Source organism: Grammomys surdaster, unplaced genomic scaffold, assembly GCF_004785775.1.
Source record: "Grammomys surdaster isolate TR1022 unplaced genomic scaffold, NIH_TR_1.0 126091, whole genome shotgun sequence".
Classification (NCBI taxonomy): Eukaryota; Metazoa; Chordata; class Mammalia; order Rodentia; family Muridae; genus Grammomys; species Grammomys surdaster.
In genome coordinates, this window is record NW_021620899.1 from 1,171,993 (window position 1) to 1,179,316 (window position 7,324).

The following is a 7,324-nucleotide window of genomic DNA, read 5'->3' on the forward strand; positions in this document are numbered from 1 at the left end:
GTTCATAATTCAGAGTCTTCCTTCTCAGTTAACCTCTGGAAATGTCCTCACTGTTATGCCTAGAGGTGTGTCTTATAGTTGGTTCTCGATCCAGTCAAGTTGGCAACATAGCTCACCATTATAAGTCAACCCCTTGTCAACTTTGACACCATACATGTCACTTTATTCCATCCCTGGCCCCTGAAAAGGCTTTTATGGCTACCTCAGTATGTAGTACATAGCATTTAGTTCATCGCCATATGTTCTAACATTTCCAATATTGTTTGAAAGGCCAAGGCTACACTTCACTCTGAGACATGTATTTCTTCTAAACCATGAGCCCCTGTAAAATCAAAGCACAGAAAAAACAAACAAACCAAAAAACCCCACTCCTTTTCTAAGGCAGAATGCAGCAAGCAAAAATATGACCAGACCAAGACTGAAATCCAGCAGGGCAAACACCATATTTCTCAGCTGCATGTCCAGCATATGGGTTTCTGATCGCATTTCTGAGATCCAAAGGATTGAGGTAGCCCTCCTCTCTAGTTCTGCTCTCTAGGGCCAGCTTCACTCCATGGCTCTTACCTTTCCTTGGTGGATATCCCATAGTCCTGGAATCTCCAACACTGGCCTTTCCATTTCGAGTTAGGATTCATCTTCAAAGCTTCATGCAATGGATCCTCAGAGTATCTTTTCAGGGAATCTAACCCTACTCCACATTGCCTGACTTCAGTGACTTTCTGGAATCTTGGCACAAGCCTCTGTGTAAATCACATGTTTTGTAGGGTTTCAAAGCCATCACCAACTGGACTACACTGCCAGCTTCTGTCTCCCGCTTATGATAGTCTGTTCCTCTTCTACCACAGCCATATTGGCCTTAGTGCATAAGTGGGAACTGGGGAAATACTCCTCTGGCTGGCTATTTTTGAGACAGTGGATCCTTGCAATAGCATTCTCAACTCAAACTCTTTTCAAATGAATGTGGGGTATACAATAGCTGGTATCTTTCCCTCCCGGCACCTATCCCCATGCAGAGAGTAGGATGTTTCTCTTTAATGACACTAACTTATCTAACAAGGAAAGTTGCTTTCACCTTACCTATTATGCATCTTTAAACTTGTGGCCCTTTCCTCACCAAACTGCACAGTGTGTGTGTGTGTGTGTGTGTGTGTGTGTGTGTGTGTGTGTCCTCTTACTGTAGACCTAAGCAGTCGGTACATACAATCATGCCACATCTCAATGATACACTGTTTTGAAATACTCTCTTCCAGATAACTTAGTTCATCACTTGTTAATTCCTCCTAACTCAAATGTTCAGGATGTTGGCTGGATGTTGCCTGATTCATTGCTATGTACAATGTAGCATGAATGGTCAGTGGTCCAGTTCCCATTGAAATCCTTCCCATTGAAAGCCTCTGAAACCTCCTGGGCTGGCCGCCATGATCTATCTTTCTCTTAGGCATTCCAGTCTTCCAAATCCCCATCCGAACGGCTTATTAAACTGTACCTATCACAATTGAGTTTTCTCACCCACAATTTCAAATTATTCTGTATTCTTTCTGCAGACCAGTTCCCAAGGTAAAGTGATTTCCATTAATGACCTCACTTCTTAGGACCAATTTTCCATTAGTTGGTTTTCTCATCACTGTGACCAAACACCTACAAAATGTAACATAAGCTGGGAATTACCTGAGCTCAGAGTGTGTGATGGTGGGGAGGGTGTCCATGGTAGTGGAAACATTATGAGGTAGAACGTTCTCACAGCATCATAGAGCCTTTTCCTCCTTTTATTCAGTCTTAGGCCATGTTAGTCTTGAACATGGTACTGCCATGTTCAAGGTGGGTCTTCCTCTGGAAACAGGCTTTCAGACATGCCCAGGATTGTAGTAGAAGATTCTACATCCTGTCAAGTTAACAATGAAAATTTGCCATAACAAAACGTTCTCATAGAAAATGTCATCATTTGAAAAATCAAATGATGATACACCTCTCCTATGTGGGTCTAAAGTTAACCTAACATAAGACCATCTAAGAAACCCAGTGAAATACAAGGATGTATCAAGACTCCTGGAAACAGGGAACCCCTTGGGAAATGATGCTGGAAGGACTGAATAACTGATCATGCATTAAAGGGTGGTGATGAAGAAGGAGAGAGGAAGATAAAAGTTAGAAAAAGATTTTTCTACCCTTGAACTCTTCACTTCTTTCTTGTCTATTTGTTTTGTTTTTGAGACAGAATTATGTTATATAGCTCAGGTTAGCCTGAAACTCATAATTGTACAGCTTCAACCTCTCAAATGCTGCAGCTAAAGTAGGTACTACTGTGCCCAGCTTGAACATTTTGTGTTATTTTGTTGTTGTTTTTTTCCTTGATTACCAAGAGGTAACCTACTGCCTCTGAAGTGGGCTATCCCATTCCATAGGCATTTGCATCTCACAAAAAGAGAAATATATTGTTTTTACCCCTCAGAGGTTCCAGATCACTTTGGTGAAGATTTCTCTCAAGCACAGTAGCCAGTTTCTTAGCACTAAGAATTTAAACAATTAGATCATTTTTCTCTAAAAGATTTTATGATAGCTCAAATAGGTTCCCTTTCACACTATAAGCTCTACTCAAGCCTTGGCATCTGATTGAAGCATAACTTTGATGGCAATCCTTTAGCCAGGATTGGCTCTAGCCCTGCCGGCAATGGATGTTATTTCAAACCACTGTCTGGAAGCAAGATGGATAAAAGGTGGATGTGGGGCTCCACAAGGACCTGCCAAAAGGGGAGAAGGGTTCATACTGGAAAGCCAACCCTCTTCTGAGGTTTTCTGTTCCACTTTGTAAAGGAAAAGGATTGCACTCAAGGGACAGAAGTTAACAAAGGACACCACTCATATGCTGCAAGGAGCAGCCTGTCATTTTTCATATGGCCTGCAGTCAAGGCAGACGGTAATCTTAGCTGATGTCCCTTCACCTGCTCCTCTGATTACAAACAACTGGTGTGGTCTCTCCTGCTTCCTTCCCGGGCCACCACCCTCGAGCAAGAACCGGGAAGCTTTGTAGGAAGCTATTCCTATTCATATCCCTAACCTTGTCTCCTAATTGCTGCCTGGAATCCAAGGCTAGAGTGGCTGGTTATGGGAACATAAAACAGAGGGGGTCAGAGAGCCATCATGGTTACTGCTGCTGATTCACACTGGCAGGTGGTAGAAGGTTACATGTGCGCTGAGTACTCATATGCTCTTTGGAAGTATTTGATTTTTCTTTTTTTTTTACAAGAAGCATGTATTCCTTTTGTGATGATTAGTAAAAAGACAAAGAAGCAATGTGACCTTTTGCAACATGACTGACAGTCCTCCTACCTCTGCCTGCCCGGCTCCTTCCCCATCCATCTGTCTAGTTTTTGACAGAGAGTAGATATGACTTAGATTTACATAGTTCCGCCATAAGGGCAAGGAGAAAAATCAGCAAATGACTAATGTGAAAATAAATGTTAACCACACTAGTAATCAGCGTGATGTACATTAAAGCAATCTGTTGCCTTTTGGTTGGCAAAGATAAAAGGATAAAAGGTCAGTGCCCAAAGGAGGTGAGGATGCTGTCCCTTGTGTGGTTTGTATCTTAAGTGTGTATTGAAGGATCACTCTCCATCCTGTGGGAAGTAGCAGAAGCTTTAGGATATGGGTTGTAATAGGAAGGTATTGGCTAGTTGAACCCTATTCTTGATAGGGATGTCCAGTTCCATGCCCCTCTCTGTTTCAGTTTTTGCTTCCAGGCTACCACAAGATGAATAGCTCTTCTATGTCCAACCACCAAGATGTATTGTGTTGCCACCAGCCCAGAGTGACAGGTCAAGAAATTTTGTTCTCAACCTTCTCAAACCATCATCCAAAGTCAATCTCTCTTCCTTTCCTTACAAGGTGTTTGTCTCAGGCATTGTCACCATGTCAGTGGACTAACAGAGAAACCCTTATCTTCTGGAAGAAGAACAGACTTGGTTTATATGTGCTTCATATTAATGACAGGAGTCACTAAGGGCACAAACCCACTTGGCTACTTTTTTCTTGTAACACTATGTGTGTGAGCAAAACATATAAAGACATTACAAAAAAAAGTCAGTGGTGGTTACATGTGAGTGGATAATTCTTTAACATCTGCTTTACTGTTGTGGAAGTTTTTGACTATTGTTACCTTGTCATTTAGAAAACAAAACACGATGATTTCTAATTACTTACGAAAGGAGGGAGAAATGTATGAAAAGGAAGAAAAAGACAGCAGCAATGGATTGTTTTTATTAAAAATAATCCAAATCAAAGGGGCTTGAGAGTGGACACATGCCTTTAAGTCCAGCCCTTATGAGACTAAGCTAATAAGATCTCTGTGAGTTTAAGGCTGACCTGAGATGTATTCTGATATTAATGCTAGAGGAGAGTGTTTCCTGGTGTGTGGCCTGTACTAACACGCCTTTTCCTCTGCTGAGATGGGTTTATTAAATGGGTAATCAGGGGGCCCAGAAACCTGCCCCTCTCCTTTATGCTTGCTTCTTCAACTGCCTCATTTAGAAAATTGTACCCCAATCCAGAAAATGACGAAGTGATCATGTTTGAATAAGATTGTGTTTATAGTAAACTTTCTAGTGACTGCCCAGTGGGTACCTGTGGGGGTGGCCAGGGACACTTGGTTCAGTTGGAAGAGCATTGGCTGCCGTGGGTACTGTGGGTGAGAGTCAGCCGTGTGCTCACTTGGTGCACTCTTACTCTCAAGTCTATGGCTCAACTACACCAGAGGGACAGACAATTTGAGGCTCAGTACTTTCTCATTCCTCTCTCTTGGTGAGTTTCTGCCTTTTATTTGCCAAAGGAGATCTTTCCACTCTGTTGCTTGTGATTTTGTCAGCTGACAGAACCATGTCCTTCCCCATTCTGGAACCCAGTAGCTGTGAAGCAAACGGGAAATGGAGCAGATATTGGTGTCAGATATGGGTGAGGGCTTGCTAGACCGGGAGTTTTTATTTATAAAATGGAGATTTAAAAGATTCTGCTTGAATGCCATAATGAGGTACTTTAGACACTGTATTGGCAGTTCTAGAAGCTCAGTGTCCTACATCAGGGTACTAGTGAGGGCTCTTTCTGGTTTGCAGAGGCAGAATTGTCCTCACATGGCCTTTCCTATGAGACAATGAGCAAGCTCTCTACTGTTTAATCTTATTTGAACCAACTCTCTTGCATAACGCCATTTTTCCTTAATTACCTTCTAATGGTCAAATTTCCAAAAACAGTGTCATTAGGGATTAGAGCTTCAACATAAATTTGAGTGGCACACAGATCAATCCACGACAAATACCTACTTCTATCACGGAAATGCAAATTGAAGACAGTGGGAGCACAGTTGTAATCTCAGCAGAGCAGGAGGATGAGCAGTTGAAGGCCAGCCTGGACAACATAGGAGATGTGCTCTGTGAGTCTGCATCAAAACAACAACAACCACCAAAACCCAAAATACGAAACAAAAATTAGGGAAATGCAAATTAGATCTACGTCCTAACTGACAGGAGGGTCATAAAAGAATAAAAAAGGTCAGGCTATTCCAAGTACAGGTGAGGACACAGACAAATTAGTGCCTACAATTACTGCTCCAGGCACTCATTTAGAAAATCAGTTTGGAAGCTCCCAAAAAAGGTTAGAATTATCAATTGACCCAGCAATTCCATTCCTTGCTTATACCCTGAAGAAGACATAGTACATATCTGCACAAAAACTTGTATTACCCACAACAGGTCCTATGTCAAAACAGTTCAACATCCACCAGTCAAATGGCCACATAAATCACACGTGGAATCTGCAGACAGTGAGACAGCAAGAACATTCTTTAATGAGATGCTAATAAAACTGATGAGATGATACGGATACGCCTTAAAAACATTATGCTAAGTCAAGCAGGCTAGGTAGAAGATAATCCCATTGATATGAAATGTTCACACAGAACAATCCTTGGGCAGAAGTGAAACTGATGGTTGCTTGGGTCTGATGAAGGGAGAGTATGGGTTTCTTCTAGAAGCAATACAAATGTTCTGGGCTTAGAGAATGGCCATAGTTACATGACTGTGTTAATATATGAAAAGCCATTGACTCATACATTTCACGTGTGGCACACTTCAAGAAAATGTATGTGTCTTAGCCAGTGTTCTATTGCTGTGAAGAGACACCATGAGCACAGCAACTCTTATAAAGGAATGCATTTAAGTGGGGCTGGCTTACAGTTGCAGAGGTTTGAAGTCCGTTCTCATCATGGCAATGAGCATGGAGCCACATAGAAAGGCATGGTGCTGAAGAAATAGCTGAGAGCTCTCCATCCAGATCCACAGGCAGCAGGAAGAGAGAGAGGCACAACTTGGCTTGAGCTCTTGAAACCTCAACGCCCACCTCCAGTACCATACTTTCCCTCAAGAAGACCACACCCCCAACAAGGCCACACCTCCTAATCCAGCAGTTCTCAACCATCAAGGGTCATAATCCCTTTGGAAGTTAAATTACCCCCAGGGATTGCATATCATACATATATCCTACATATCAGATACTTACATTGTGACTCATAACAGCAGTAAAATTACAGTTATGAAGTAGCAACAAAAATAATTTTGTGGCTGGTGGTCATCACAACGTGACGAACAGCATTAGGAAGGCTGAGAACCAGTGTCCTAATCCTTTCAAATAGTGTCACTTGTCACTTACTGGTGATCAAGCATTCACATCTATAAGCCTATGGGGCTATTCTTATTCAAATGACCACAATATACATATAAAAAATCCTACACCGAAGCTTAGTTAATATGAAATGGACATAGTGTCTGGCCTTGAGTAAGCCTTTTGTGGACAATAGCTGCTTTTTTCCCCACCAGCTGTGTAAGGTCAAAAGGAGTGTGGAGTAAACACACACACACACACACACACACACACACACACACACACACACTCTGTTGATAGTTAAGAGGCATTTACTCAACAGATGTGCAGCGAACTTCTGCCTCTGAGGTTGTCTATAGTATGCCCTTTGAACCTTTCCTTAGTTTCAGAGGGTGGAACAGTCAAATGCCCCACTGCCCAGCTGCTCATGATTGCTCAGAAGATAACCTCTCCCGTATTACCTGTAATCCTGACTGTCTGGTTCCCTCAAATCCTGCCTAAGCTCTAGGAAACAATGCCAAAAAATGTAGGATGATAGAGGATTCAACCCAAGTTCACCCTTTGCCTTTTTGAGGTACTTTTTCTTTAACTACAGACTGGTTTCTAGATCAGAAAAACAAAGCCGTTTAGCTGTGGGCTTCTCATCACAGGCTCACCATTGGAGAAGCTAGGACTC